Source organism: Lissotriton helveticus, chromosome 2_2, assembly GCF_964261635.1.
Source record: "Lissotriton helveticus chromosome 2_2, aLisHel1.1, whole genome shotgun sequence".
Classification (NCBI taxonomy): Eukaryota; Metazoa; Chordata; class Amphibia; order Caudata; family Salamandridae; genus Lissotriton; species Lissotriton helveticus.
This window is the reverse complement of record NC_136060.1, coordinates 277700060-277714422: the sequence shown is the minus strand read 5'-3', so window position 1 is coordinate 277714422 and position 14363 is coordinate 277700060.

The window sequence follows — 14363 nt, the reverse complement described above, 5'->3', positions numbered from 1 at the left end:
ACCCAAATTACGCCAACAGGGACTGGGTTGTTAGACAAACTAAAAAACAGAAGGATCCCTTTTGTGCTTTATACTACTTGGTCAACCTATGATCAAACAGAGTGCACTGCACCGAAAATATACCAGAGAGGATATAAATCTAAAAAACATACAAAGTTCAGTTTCATCTATGTATATTAACAAGAATTTATTATAAAATTATGTTTCACCTCATTCATGAAAGGCATATTTCATATTAATCCACAATAAGAAAGATTTACATAAGTTCAAAAATTATTTTTACAATATCCTAATTTGATAAAATACACACAGACACAAGCACAATCATAATATCAATTCACGTAACAAGCATTAGAGAGATTTTTCCTTTGCATATAGATCTCTACCACATAAAAAATAAAAAATCTTTATTCAAGATCTTCATGTACTTATTGTAATTGAACTAGTGTCGACACAGCATTTCGGTGGATTGTCAAACAGTCTCCGCCTTCTTCAGGACATATTCAAAAATAAAATGTTTTCATAAAACATGTTTAAAAACATTAGGTAATCTGGGAAACAGAAATAAAACTCCTCATTAGATACATTTCATGACTTTATATACTACTCTGTTCAGTGCACACTCTTGACATAGTGGGTTGATACCTACCATTTAAGTTATCCACTCTATCTTTCTTCGATGTTATAGGATATTGTACAAATATTTTTGGAACTTTTTCGAACTTATGCAAATTTTTCTTATTATGGATTAATAAAAAATATGCATTTCATGAATGTAGTGAAACTTCATTTTATAATAAATTATTTTTAATATACATAGAGGAAACAATGTTTTTAATGTTTTTTAGATTTATATACTCCCTGGTATACTTTCAGTTCAGTGCATTCTGTTTGATCATAGGTTGACCAAGTAATATATAGCACAAAAGGCATCCCTCTGTTTTTAGCATGATCCAGTAATGTTATTGGACCCTGATGAATGCCTTCGACCAAATGCAAGAAATGTTTGTCTGCCAAAGGAAGATCCAACCATGCATAAGAGCAATCTGCTGCCGTGTACGAGAATAGGCAGTCGTAATGGGGTGTCCTAGACACCATAGGCCAGATAAGTAATAGTTTGCACCAGTGCAAAGTCACGGAATGCAATGCAACACACCCAAAGTCTTGCAAGGACATTTACTTTACAGTGAAAAAGGTATTTTGTGCTGTAACTTTGCCCTTTTCTCAGCATCCATAGAACTTTATTAAAGAGGGCATTACTTTGGTATTACATGAGCAGATCCGCACAAGCACCCATAGCTTCGGACGCAAAGCCTGGTTTACTTAAATAGCCTGACTAGGCTTTGCGTCAAAAATTAATGACACCTTGAAACAGGTGCTAACAAAGAAAATGTTTTTAGTTTCTCCAAACATTCCACATACTCTACAGCCCACATAGAATATGTGGATTGTTTTAGAATGTGTCTAGGTATAGGATTTGGTTCTGGAAGGGTATACATCTGGTAAGAAAGGGCAGCTTCTCTGTCTTCCAGTGCTAGGCAGCACAAACTCACTTCTGCACCATGGTACAAAGGTTGTGCATGGTGTTAGATGACTGCTTGTGGGCCAGCAGAGGCATAGTGAGAAGCAGGACATTTTTAATAAATGTGGCTTTGCACTGTTTTCAGTGTAACCTTCCTGGATGTTAAACTATATGTAAAAGGGAACACACTCCAGAGCAGACTCTACCGCAAGGAAACCTCCTGCAACTCCATCCTGCATGCATAGAGCTCGCATCCTATAAACCAGATACTGGCCATTCCTTATGGGGAGGTCACTAGAGCAAGGAGGAATTGTAGTGAGGACACAGAATTCGAGAATTGTTTGACCGACATGAAAAACAGATTTGTTAAAAGGGGTTACAAACAACTGACCATAAACAAAGCGGCATGAAAAATTGAGAATACTGAAAGAAACACGACTTTTCGAGCCAATATAAACACCACATCCCATAAACAACCAGTGAGGCTCATCATGGATTACAACAAAATAAGCGTGATAATGAGAAACAGCTTCAATAAACACTGGGGCACCTTACGAGCTGATAAAACACTATCCCCGATCACCTTCAGACGTGGTGGAACTTTAAAAACAGACTCAGTCTGACTGTACCACACACGACTGCTATCTCTCCCTGGCTCACTTCCCACTTCCCACACGAAAGGCTTTTTCAAATGTGGCTGCTGTGGAGTTTGCAAATGGGCTATAAATGGCACCAAGGAGTTCACTGGATTCAGCAAAAACAAATACAGCATGTATCGCAACATCAACTGCAACACCAAATATGTTGTTTAAATTTTTGAATGCACATGCAAAAAACAGTATGTGGGGAGCACTATAAGGCCCTTGAAGGACAGAATCAAAGAACACGTCAGGGCTATGCACAATGGTGATGCCAGATACCCCATGGCTTTGCATATAGAATCCTGTGCAACGCAAGGGCCACACAAAAGACTGACATTCTTTGGAATAGACATAACAGAACTTAACGTCAGGGGCGGCAATCGCGAACTGAGATTGAGACGACTTGAGGCTGCTTGGATAATGCGCCTTCACACGGTGAAACACGGTCTTAACATCGACCATGAACTTCAATACTTTCTGGGTTCCTAATACGTCTTAATCACAAACCTGCAACTGCATCTGCTTACCTCTTTAGGTGGTGTACTCTGAAATTAAGTTTATACATACGTATGCACTCCATACTAGCTCTTCATGTACCATGCACACTATGCTCACATATATAATTTTGCATTCAAAGTTCTGTACCTTTTTCCTTTAGTTGTTTTGTTATTAAGGCTTTGCACGATCGTGTTCCTTTCATTTGTAATATTTGGTTACCTTGTTTACAATTAATATTGAAACCCGGCCAGTCATTTATTGCACCCTTCACCTATTATGCTATGTTTTTCTATTATCGTGTATTCTCGTCTTTTGCACTTAATTTTGTGTAAATGCCTTGAAAATCTGTTTAATGATGGACATTCATTATGTTCATAATTTCTCATGATGTTTACAATCTTTCGTAACTTTATTCTATGTACCATTTTTATCTTAGGAAACGTGTCATCGTAACATGCTCTTTCTCTACCTCGTGTAGAAACTGATTTATTCTGTCCACTTTTCTGATCTCCTTCTTTACTGTTCTACTTTATGAACGTCAGGTTCCATGATCCCCCTCATTTCGGGCCTTTTGTATAGATTGCCCAGTATGTATAATTAGCATTTCACTTTCGCCATGTACGGTACCCTATGCGTTTCAGAGCATTTTTGTTCATATTAGTCCCATACGTGGGAACACTCACTTCCGGCATATCCTCACGTTGCCGGCTGACTTTCTAGTGCTTGTTCGACACAGTGTGGTTAGATATAAACCCCGGGCACGTTTTACTCGCTTCTGGCATGTCCGTATGATTGCAGTTTACATTCTAGTCCTCCGATGTACTTGGCTTTAAAAGGTTTTTTTCCCTCCACATCTCTTTCCACTGCCCGGAAATCGAGACACCATTATCGCCCGCCACACCAGGGAGCTAAGATAAGCTTAATGCCCACATGCCTTGTTCGCATTCCGTGCACCCCACAGATTAGATTCTGTTTTGAGTACTGATTAGTGCCCGTTATTTCAGGTCTCCCCACCACTCCTACATAGACGTCCTCCCATTCTGTTTTCTGGTGACCTGGAAAACACAAGGGAAGGGTGACACTCCACCTTCTCTTTCTGAAGTTTCTGAAGTGGAGTGGTGTGGCTCACTGGTTAGAGGCGGCAGACCCGGAAGCAGAGGACGGCCCGGGACCAGGGTTCAATTCCCGATGCAGCAGGGTCGTGGACCAGGGTCAGCGGACTCGATAATTCTCCCTTCGGTGCCTACTCTAACTAGGATCACACTCGGCAACTCTGGGCATTAGCTTGCCTCATCTCCACAACGGCCCCCCACATACACCGGGGATGCCTGGTTTCACCTTGGAGATACTCAGCAGGGATCATCTCACAGGGAAAGCCAGGACGGGTTCCCCAGTGGTCTACAGCGCTGGGACACCCCATTGCTGGGGTAGCCATGCGCTTTACAAGACAACATAACATAACAAGTTACAGTTGCTGAACCTGTTTAATACCGGGTTGGAATTATCACTGGTACTGTGGTGAGTGCCTATTTCTTGTCCCGTACTATACACTTTACCTCACTGACATTTAATCCATTTATCAGCATTGCTTTTCTCCCATTAAAACGTTTTTTACATTTATTTCCATAAATTTATCACTAGAGATTGTTTTTCACTACAGCTAGATTCTGTACTTTTCTATATTCTGCTCGCTCCCTTGCACGAATGCATGACATTTGTTAGAACTTGTATCTATTGAGACTGGTGCATTATCAACACAGCGCATTTATGTTGTTGCTCTTGTGTATATGCTTACCTTCTTCTACATTTAAGCATGTTCAATTTCTGTATATAGCTACACGGCATGGATTTTTGCTTCTAGTTTTTAGTTTTGGTTTAGCTCTTATTTAGTGCCAACCGCATTCTAGATTTGTTTATATTGACATACTGCGACGTTTCATCAATACAGTCTTGTAGTCACCTTGATGCATCCACTCACTTTTTGCACTTAACGACTACCTTGTTGGGATCATATTGCTAAATACATCCCTCTACATGTAGGCTTATCCAATTTGGCTAAATTTAGGTTTTCTTGTGTTATTTTGCTTCCTCGTAAGTCACTATATGCTTATGCTTTACATATCACGAGACGCTTCTCTTTGTGTGCAGTGAATAGGGTATGCACGAATTTATGGGTGCCTCCAGAATCCTCACCTGACTACTGTTTCCTGTTTTATTTTTGCCATAATTTTTGTTGTTTTGGTTTGTGTTATACCTTTTGCTTTGTGTTCTTCCCAGCCCTGAAGAGTCACAAGTTTACTACTTTGTGACGAAACACGTGTCGGCTGGTTTTGTCTTTCTGTATTTGACCTAAGAAAATTGATATATAAAAATATTCATAAAGATACTCCTGATGTCGACCATCATGATTTCTAGACAAAAAGTACTTTGAATAGTGGTTTTTACACTATAACCAATACTCTAAACGTAGTTCTGTTTTACAGTGTGGGTCCTGACCTACACACTCGCAGGTTTTTTTTTGTTTGGGTTTGTTTCCCTTGACATGGCAGCACCGTATTTATTGTTCATATTTTATACTCCATCGCGTACTTGCTTGAGCGCATTTCTTCTTGTCCTAATTCTAAACCCATCACCGGACCATTAAAATTTTTGTAGGTATATTCCTGTCATGGAAATTAGGCAGCAGTTTGGAGTCCCCCATACAGATAAAGAAAGGGACTGGATATTACTAAATGGTACGCTTATGGTGTTTGCTTTGTCAATAACGGTACAAAAGGGGGTGGTGATGGCTTGGCAGTTCGGGCTGGACTGTTCCCATGAGGCACAGGGTCAGACTGATTTGCATATGGCCATGTCTGAACTGGGGTGGCTGAGCGAGCTAAAGAATGGTTATGGATTAAACCCAGATCAGTTGACTGGGGGTGAGTGTTTGATTTGCTCAAACGCTCCGTCTATAATCCCCTTTTGTTTCGCTTTGTTCGCCCTAGGTTGGCAGGGTATGCTCAGACGTGAGTCCCTTGCTCACTTGGCCACTGGATTCAAGATGGCCTGGCTGATGAGGATTATGAATCCGAAACCGGTCCCAGGATGCTTGTTTCCGGCCCAGGGAAGACATGGCTTGGCAGTTCTGGTTGGACTGTTCCCATGAGGCACAGGGTCAGACTGATTTGCATATGGCCATGTCTGAACTGGGGTGGCTGAATGAGCTAAAGAATGGTGATAGATTAAACCCAGATCAGTTGACTGGGGGTGAGTGCTTGATTTGCTCAAACGCTCCGTCTATCATCCCCTTTTGTTTCGCTTTGTTCGCCCTAAGTTGGCAGGGTATGCTCAGAAGTGAGTACCTTGCTCACTTGGCCACTGGATTCAAGATAGCCTGGCTGATGAGGATTATGAATCCGAAACCGGTCCCAGGAGGCTTGTTTCCGGTCCAGGGAAGACATGGCTTGGCAGTTCGGGCTGGACTGTTCCCATGCGGCACAGGGTCAGACTGCTTTGCATATGGCCATGTCTGAACTGGGGTGGCTGAGTGAGCTAAAGAATGGTGATGGATTAAACCCAGATCAGTTGACTGGGGGTGAGTGTTTGATTTGCTCAAACGCTCCGTCTATCATCCCCTTTTGTTTCACTTTGTTCGCCCTAAGTTGGCAGGGTATGCTCAGACGTGAGTCCCTTGCTCACTTGGCCACTGGATTCAAGATAGCCTGGCTGATGAGGATTATGCATCCGAAACCGGTCCCAGGATGCTTGTTTCCGGTCCAGGGAAGACATGGCTTGGCAGTTCGGGCTGGACTGTTCCCATGAGGCACAGTGTCAGACTGATTTGCATATGGCCATGTCTGAACTGGGGTGGCTGAGTGAGCTAAAGAATGGTGATGGATTAAACCCAGATCAGTTGACTGGGGGTGAGTTTTTGTTTTGCTCAAACGCTCCGTCTATCATCCCCATTTGTTTCGCTTTGTTCGCCCTAAGTTGGCAGGGTATGCTCAGACGTGAGTCCCTTGCTCACTTGGCCACTGGATTCAAGATAGCCTGGCTGATGAGGATTATGAATCCGAAACTGGTCCCAGGATGCTTGTTTCCGGTCCAGGGAAGACATGGCTTGGCAGTTCGGGCTGGACTGTTCCCATGAGGCACAGGGACAGACTGATTTGCATATGGCCATGTCTGAACTGGGGTGGCTGAGTGAGCTAAAGAATGGTGATGGATTAAACCCAGATCTTTTGACTGGGTGTGAGTGTTTGATTGGTTCAGATGCTCCGCCCATCACCACCCCCTTTTGTACCGCTTTTGGCTGCCATAAGTGTGGCAGGGTATGCTCAGACGTGAGTCCATTGCTCACTTTGCCACTGGATTCAAGATAGCCTGGCTGATGAGGATTATGAATCTGAAACCGGTCCCAGGATGATTGTTTCCGGTCCAGGGAAGACATGGCTTGGCAGTTCGGGCTGGACTGTTCCCATGAGGCACAGGGTCAGACTGATTTGCAGATGGCCATGTCTGAACTGGGGTGGCTGAGTGAGCTAAAGAATGGTGATGGATTAAACCCAGATCAGTTGACTGGGGGTGAGTGTTTGATTTGTTCAAACGCTCCGTCTATCATCCCCTTTTGTTTCGCTTTGTTCGCCCTAAATTGGCAGGGTATGCTCAGACGTGAGTCCCTTGCTCACTTGGCCACTGGATTAAAGATAGCCTGGCTGATGAGGATTATGAATCTGAAACCGGTCCCAGGATGCTTGTTTCCGGTCCAGGGAAGACATGGCTTGGCAGTTCGGGCTGGACTGTTCCCATGAGGCACAGGGTCAGACTGATTTGCATATGGCCATGTCTGAACTGGGGTGGCTGAGTGAGCTAAAGAATGGTGATGGATTAAACCCAGATCAGTTGACTGGGGGTGAGTGTTTGATTTGCTCAAACGCTCCGTCTATCATCCCCTTTTGTTTCGCTCTGTTCGCCCTAAGTTGGCAGGGTATGCTCAGACGTGAGTCCCTTGCTCACTTGGCCACTGGATTCAAGATAGCCTGGCTGATGAGGATTATGAATCCGAAACCGGTCCCAGGATGCTTGTTTCCGGTCCAGGGAAGACATGGCTTGGCAGTTCGGGCTGGACTGTTTCCATGAGGCACAGGGTCAGACTGATTTGCATATGGCCATGTCTGAACTGGGGTGGCTGAGTGAGCTAAAGAATGGTGATGGATTAAACCCAGATCAGTTAACTGGGGGTGAGTGTTTGATTTGCTCAATCGCTCCGTCTATCATCCCCTTTGTTTCGCTTTGTTTGCCCTAAGTTGGCAGGGTATGCTCAGACGTGAATCCCTTGCTCACTTGGCCACTGGATTCAAGATAGCCTGGCTGATGAGGATTATGAATCTGAAACCGGTACCAGGATGCTTGTTTCTGGTCCAGGGAAGACATGGCTTGGCAGTTCGGGCTGGACTGTTCCCATGAGGCACAGGGTCAGACTGATTTGCAGATGGCCATGTCTGAACTTGGGTGGCTGAATGAGCTAAAGAATGGTGATGGATTAAACCTAGATCTTTTGACTGGGGGTGAGTGTTTGTTTTGCTCAAACGCTCCGTCTATCATCCCCATTTATTTCACTTTGTTCGCCCTAAGTTGGCAGGGTATGCTCAGACGTGAGTCTCATGCTCACTTGGCCACTGGATTCAAGATAGCCTGGCTGATGAGGATTATGAATCCGAAACCGGTCCCAGGATGCTTGTTTCCGGTCCAGGGAAGACATGGCTTGGCAGTTCGGGCTGGACTGTTCCCATGAGGCACAGGGACAGACTGATTTGCATATGGCCATGTCTGAACTGGGGTGGCTGAGTGAGCTAAAGAATGGTGATGGATTAAACCCAGATCTTTTGACTGGGTGTGAGTGTTTGATTGGTTCAGATGCTCCGCCCATCACCACCCCCTTTTGTACCGCTTTTGGCTGCCATAAGTGTGGCAGGGTATGCTCAGACGTGAGTCCATTGCTCACTTTGCCACTGGATTCAAGATAGCCTGGCTGATGAGGATTATGAATCTGAAACCGGTCCCAGGATGCTTGTTTCCGGTCCAGGGAAGACATGGCTTGGCAGTTCGGGCTGGACTGTTCCCATGATGCACAGGGTCAGACTGATTTGCAGATGGCCATGTCTGAACTGGGGTGGCTGAGTGAGCTAAAGAATGGTGATGGATTAAACCCAGATCAGTTGACTGGGGGTGAGTGTTTGATTTGTTCAAACGCTCCGTCTATCATCCCCTTTTGTTTCGCTTTGTTCGCCCTAAATTGGCTGGGTATGCTCAGACGTGAGTCCCTTGCTCACTTGGCCACTGGATTCAAGATAGCCTGGCTGATGAGGATTATGAATCCGAAACCGGTCCCAGGATGCTTGTTTCCGGTCCAGGGAAGACATGGCTTGGCAGTTTGGGCTGGACTGTTCCCATGAGGCACAGGGTCAGACTGATTTGCATATGGCCATGTCTGAACTGGGGTGGCTGAGTGAGCTAAAGAATGGTGATGGATTAAACCCAGATCAGATAACTGGGTGTGAGTGTTTGATTTGCTCAATCGCTCCGTCTATCATCCCCTTTTGTTTCGATTTGTTCGCCCTAAGTTGGCAGGGTATGCTCAGACGTGAGTCCCTTGCTCACTTGGCCACTGGATTCAAGATAGCCTGGCTGATGAGGATCATGACTCCGAAACCGGTCCCAGGATGCTTGTTTCCGGTCCAGGGAAGACATGGCTTGGTAGTTCGGGCTGGACTGTTCCCATGAGGCACAGGGTCAGACTTATTTGCATATGGCCATGTCTGAACTGGGGTGGCTGAGTGAGCTAAAGAATGGTGATGGATTAAACCCAGATCAGTTGACTGGGGGTGAGTGTTTGATTTTTTCAAACGCTCCGTCTATCATCCCCTTTTGTTTCGCTTTGTTCGCCCTAAATTGGCAGGGTATGCTCAGATGTGAGTCCCTTGCTCACTTGGCCACTGGATTAAGGATAGCCTGGCTGATGAGGATTATGAATCCGAAACCGGTCCCAGGATTCTTGTTTCCGGTCCAGGGAAGACATGGCTTGGCAGTTCGGGCTGGACTGTTCCCATGAGGCACAGGGTCAGACTGACTTGCATATGGCCATGTCTGAACTGGGGTGGCTGAGTGAGCTAAAGAATGGTGATGGATTAAACCCATATCATTTGACTGGGGGTGAGTGTTTGATTTGCTCAAACGCTCCGTCTATCATCCCCTTTTGTTTCGCTCTGTTCGCCCTAAGTTGGCAGGGTATGCTCAGACGTGAGTCCCTTGCTCACTTGGCCACTGGATTCAAGATAGCCTGGCTGATGAGGATTATGAATCCGAAACCGGTCCCAGGATGCTTGTTTCCGGTCCAGGGAAGACATGGCTTGGCAGTTTGGGCTGGACTGTTCCCATGAGGCACAGGGTCAGACTGATTTTCATATGGCCATGTCTGAACTGGGGTGGCTGAGTGAGCTAAAGAATGGTGATGGATTAAACCCAGATCAGTTAACTGGGGGTGAGTGTTTGATTTGCTCAATCGCTCCGTCTATCATCCCCTTTTGTTTCGCTTTGTTTGCCCTAAGTTGGAAGGGTATGCTCAGACGTGAGTCCCTTGCTCACTTGGTCACTGGATTCAAGATAGCCTGGCTGATGAGGATTATGAATCCGAAACCGGTACCAGGATGCTTGTTTCTGGTACAGGGAAGACATGGCTTGGCAGTTCGGGCTGGACTGTTCCCATGAGGCACAGGGTCAGACTGATTTGCAGATGGCCATGTCTGAACTTGGGTGGCTGAATGAGCTAAAGAATGGTGATGGATTAAACCCAGATCAGTTGACTGGGGGTGAGTGTTTGATTTGCTCAAACGCTCCGTCTATCATCCGCTTTTGTTTCGCATTGTTCGCCCTAAGTTGGCAGGGTATGCTCAGACGTGAGTCCCTTGCTCACTTGGCCACTGGATTCAAGATAGCCTGGCTGATGAGGATCATGACTCCAAAACCGGTCCCAGGATGCTTGTTTCCAGTCCAGGGAAGACATGGCTTGGTAGTTCGGGCTGGGCTGTTCCCATGAGGCACAGGGTCAGACTTATTTGCATATGGCCATGTCTGAACTGGGGTGGCTGAGTGAGCTAAAGAATGGTGATGGATTAAACCCAGATCAGTTGACTGGGGGTGAATGTTTGATTTGCTCAAAACGCTCCATCTATCATCCCCTTTTGTTTCGCTTTGCTTTGTCAATAACATCTTTGTACGTTTCTAACTCAGGCCAGGAACAATACCTCAGTAGGACAATAGGAGAAATGTGGAAGGACAGCAGTACCCACAGCAACCCAGCTCTAATAAGCCATGCTGTGGGGGGAGATCTTAGTCATTATAAACACCACAGTGAACAATGTGCAAGATAGATGGGGGGGGGTCTCTAGCCATGTCAAGAGGGGAATATAGTTGTTGGAAGATAAAGGCTTGGTAGATTTACAGTGGCAGATTTTTTTTTTTATATTTATTTAAAATGACCTGCCACTGCTCACAACATGAGTCCCATGCACTCATTAATGCAGTTGAACCAGTTAGTAATCAGGCAATATGAGTCTTTACAGGATCGCTGAGGCTTTTCACGACAGTCACACGCAATTGAGGATGGAGAAGGCATATGTAAGACCCTTCGGAGCCGTAACAATATGGGTCCACCATCTTAGAGGGCTTGGCCTCGCCACCGTTCACAGCTTTTGACTTTTTAACTCTGTTCTTTTATCCACAGTGCCGTACGGATTTTTAGGTCTCGGCTAGTGTAGGCTGCGCACATGCGCAGTCTCTCTGGCGAGATTTTATGTTTTAGAGTACCTTTCAATGGCAGGATTTAAGCCCTGCCCCTCTTTTCCATCGGCTGGCGTCACCGTTCATGCTAAACGGTGTCCAGCCATTGGAAAAGAGGTTACAGTGACGTACTGTTTTCTCTTTTAGAGCCGTCCCACTTGGACTGGCTGCCCTGACTTACTGCTGGCGTAAAAGGTTTCTTATCTTCTTTATGGGACGAAACAGATGGCCCCATAAAGAAGATAATAAACTTTTTATGCCAGCAGGCCGAGGCCATCCATGTGGGATCGCAGAAAAAAGAGACAATGACTACGTCACCAAAGCCTTTCGGATACTGCCAGTGCACCAGGTCATAATCGGCAGCCATTTCAACAGATAGAACAACATTTGTGAGTGCGCGGGTGCCCACCCCTCGACTTTGGCCTTATTTTTATATTTTCATGCGCGGGTGCCCACCCCGCAACTTTGCCCGTATTTTGTTATTATAATCACAGCGTATGCCCACCCCGTGTCTCACCGCAGCAGCCCCGAGCGAAGAGAGTTGCTGCTGGGCCGCTGCCTAGTACGACCCGGAAGCTGTCTGCCTGGTTGGGGGGGGCGGGCCTGCACCCGGCCGGAAGAGGGGTGCCGGTAGAGCCTTGCCGGCTAGACGTCCAAGTCCCGGGTCCCAGGAGGGGGCCCGGGTGAAGCGGAGAAGTGGCGGCCGAGGCCGCCGATAGCAGCGCGGGCTCCTGTGATGAAGGAGAGAGCCCCGCGTCGTGCTGAGCGAGGCCGCCCCAGTGCCTACCTTTTACCACTGAGGAGACAGCACCGGCGGAGACAGAGCACTGAGTGGTAGGCGCCGCTCCAGAGCCCCGGAAACAGAGTCCTGCCTTCGCCCCTTCAGCCGGTGAGTGGTACGAGGGAGTCCGGGTGGGGAGAGGCAGACTCAGAGCGGCCCCGTCTGGCAGCGGGCCGCTCCACCATTTTCCTATGTGTTTAGAGGGCCCCCGTGGGGTCTCAAGGCCCCGTGGGCCCTTGCCGCCCACAATCGGCATTATTCGCCAGCTGCCCCACTTTTGCAGGGGTCAGCTCCAACCTCGGAGCATATTTCATAATTAAGAGTGCCAGTGCGCTCCACAGTACTTGGGGGCCAGTTCCTGCTCTCTTTGGGGTGTATAATCATTTCAGGAGCTAGAGTGCTCCAAGGCACATGTTTGTTTTTAGAGCCTAGATGGCTCCAAACTAGCTTTGGGTAAATCGGCATATGATATATTTAAATTTAAATAGGCAAACATATTGCACTTATTGCTTACATGCAATGTATGGGACTTTATGCTGCATACAGACCCACAAAGTGATGGATATTTTACTGTTATAATACAAGACAACTGATTCCTCTCCCAAACACCTTTGTGTTTTAAAGAAAAATTGTAAAGAAACCAGAGTTAAAAATAATTCACACCATTTAGATCATTAAAAGAATGCTGTGCTTTAGAACATTTAAATGTTGTGGACATCAGCTATTTGGTATAGCGTCCAAATAATGCATGTATATTAAAATTGTATAGTATGACTTTACTTCTTTTTTGGTCAATCAATATCGAGTTTTAAGATCAAACATTTTCCTTAAACACAAATTTTACTTCATTTAGCATGCTCAATAATTAGTGCACACTTTGTTGTTTGGTTTCCTTTCACTGTTGACATTGTAGGAGTCTCGCTATGTTGTTGAAAATGGAATCTCTTACATTACTCTACTTTGAGTTTTAGACACATTGGTTTGTGGAACATGTGTGTGTGTGCGCTCGCATAATAACAAGCATTGAAAATGCAACAGGTCTTGCCTTTTATTAAGTTAAAGCCATTCGCTTTGCTATACAATACTATTAGCAAAGCAAATGGCTTTAACTTAACCAAAGGCGAGACCTGTTGCATTTTCAATGCTTCTTTAGCATGCTACAGGAATGGTGGCAAAACAAATAACAAATGGTTTGTCACCTCTGTCTTATCAGTGTAACAAACACTCTATTTTCATGTTCGTTCAATTCCTGCCTTTGCTACACACATCACTACCTGTCTATGAAACATTCTGTAGAGATGGGCTGCCTGTGTACAGGTAGAAAGCACCTCCAGACAGGGAGGCATACACTGGTAAGGTTGAGACGTTCACTCGTAGTTTTCCGCAAGACAAGTTTTATCTGCAGTCACATTGGCCATTTTGACCAGGCCATGTAAAATCATGCCTATGGTTATAACACTCTGCGGTGCTTGGAAGCATCAACATTGTGACTGCCCTCCTCTTGAAGTATGTATCCAGGAACACAGTGCGGATTAAGACAACAGTTGAAAATTATCGAGGCTCGTGGTAGGAAGCACACATCAAAAGATAGAAAGCCATCTTGGTCTCCCTTCCCTTACTGATCCACACTCATAAGAAGGGAAAGGAAATTGAGACTTTAGAGGGCTAGGCAGTGCAGACTGGGACAGCTAGGCTAGGCCTCTATCCAGTTTGGAGATGCTTAATTCCGGGTAAGGTATTCACTTCGAGGTTAACAGGCCCATTTTCCTGTCGGAAGTACCTGCCAACAACTGGTTAAATGTTTTGTTTCTCCTCCGCTTTCCGTTTAGTTCATCGCACATCTTCCTTATCTTTCACTTTGTTTTTCGCCTCCCTTTTAGTTCCCCTGGGTCCTTGTGTTAGAGATCTTAGGGGCATATTATCAAGGGGGTTTATCTCCGCTTTTTTGGCTTTAAAAGCCAAGAAAGCGGAGATAAAATTATCTCCCTATTACCTAGCTGTCACTAACACCAGTTAGCGACAGCTAGTAAGAGATAGCGACCATCTTGGGCCCCACTTTGCATGTCAGTGATATTTATCACTAATGACATGCAAAGTGGGC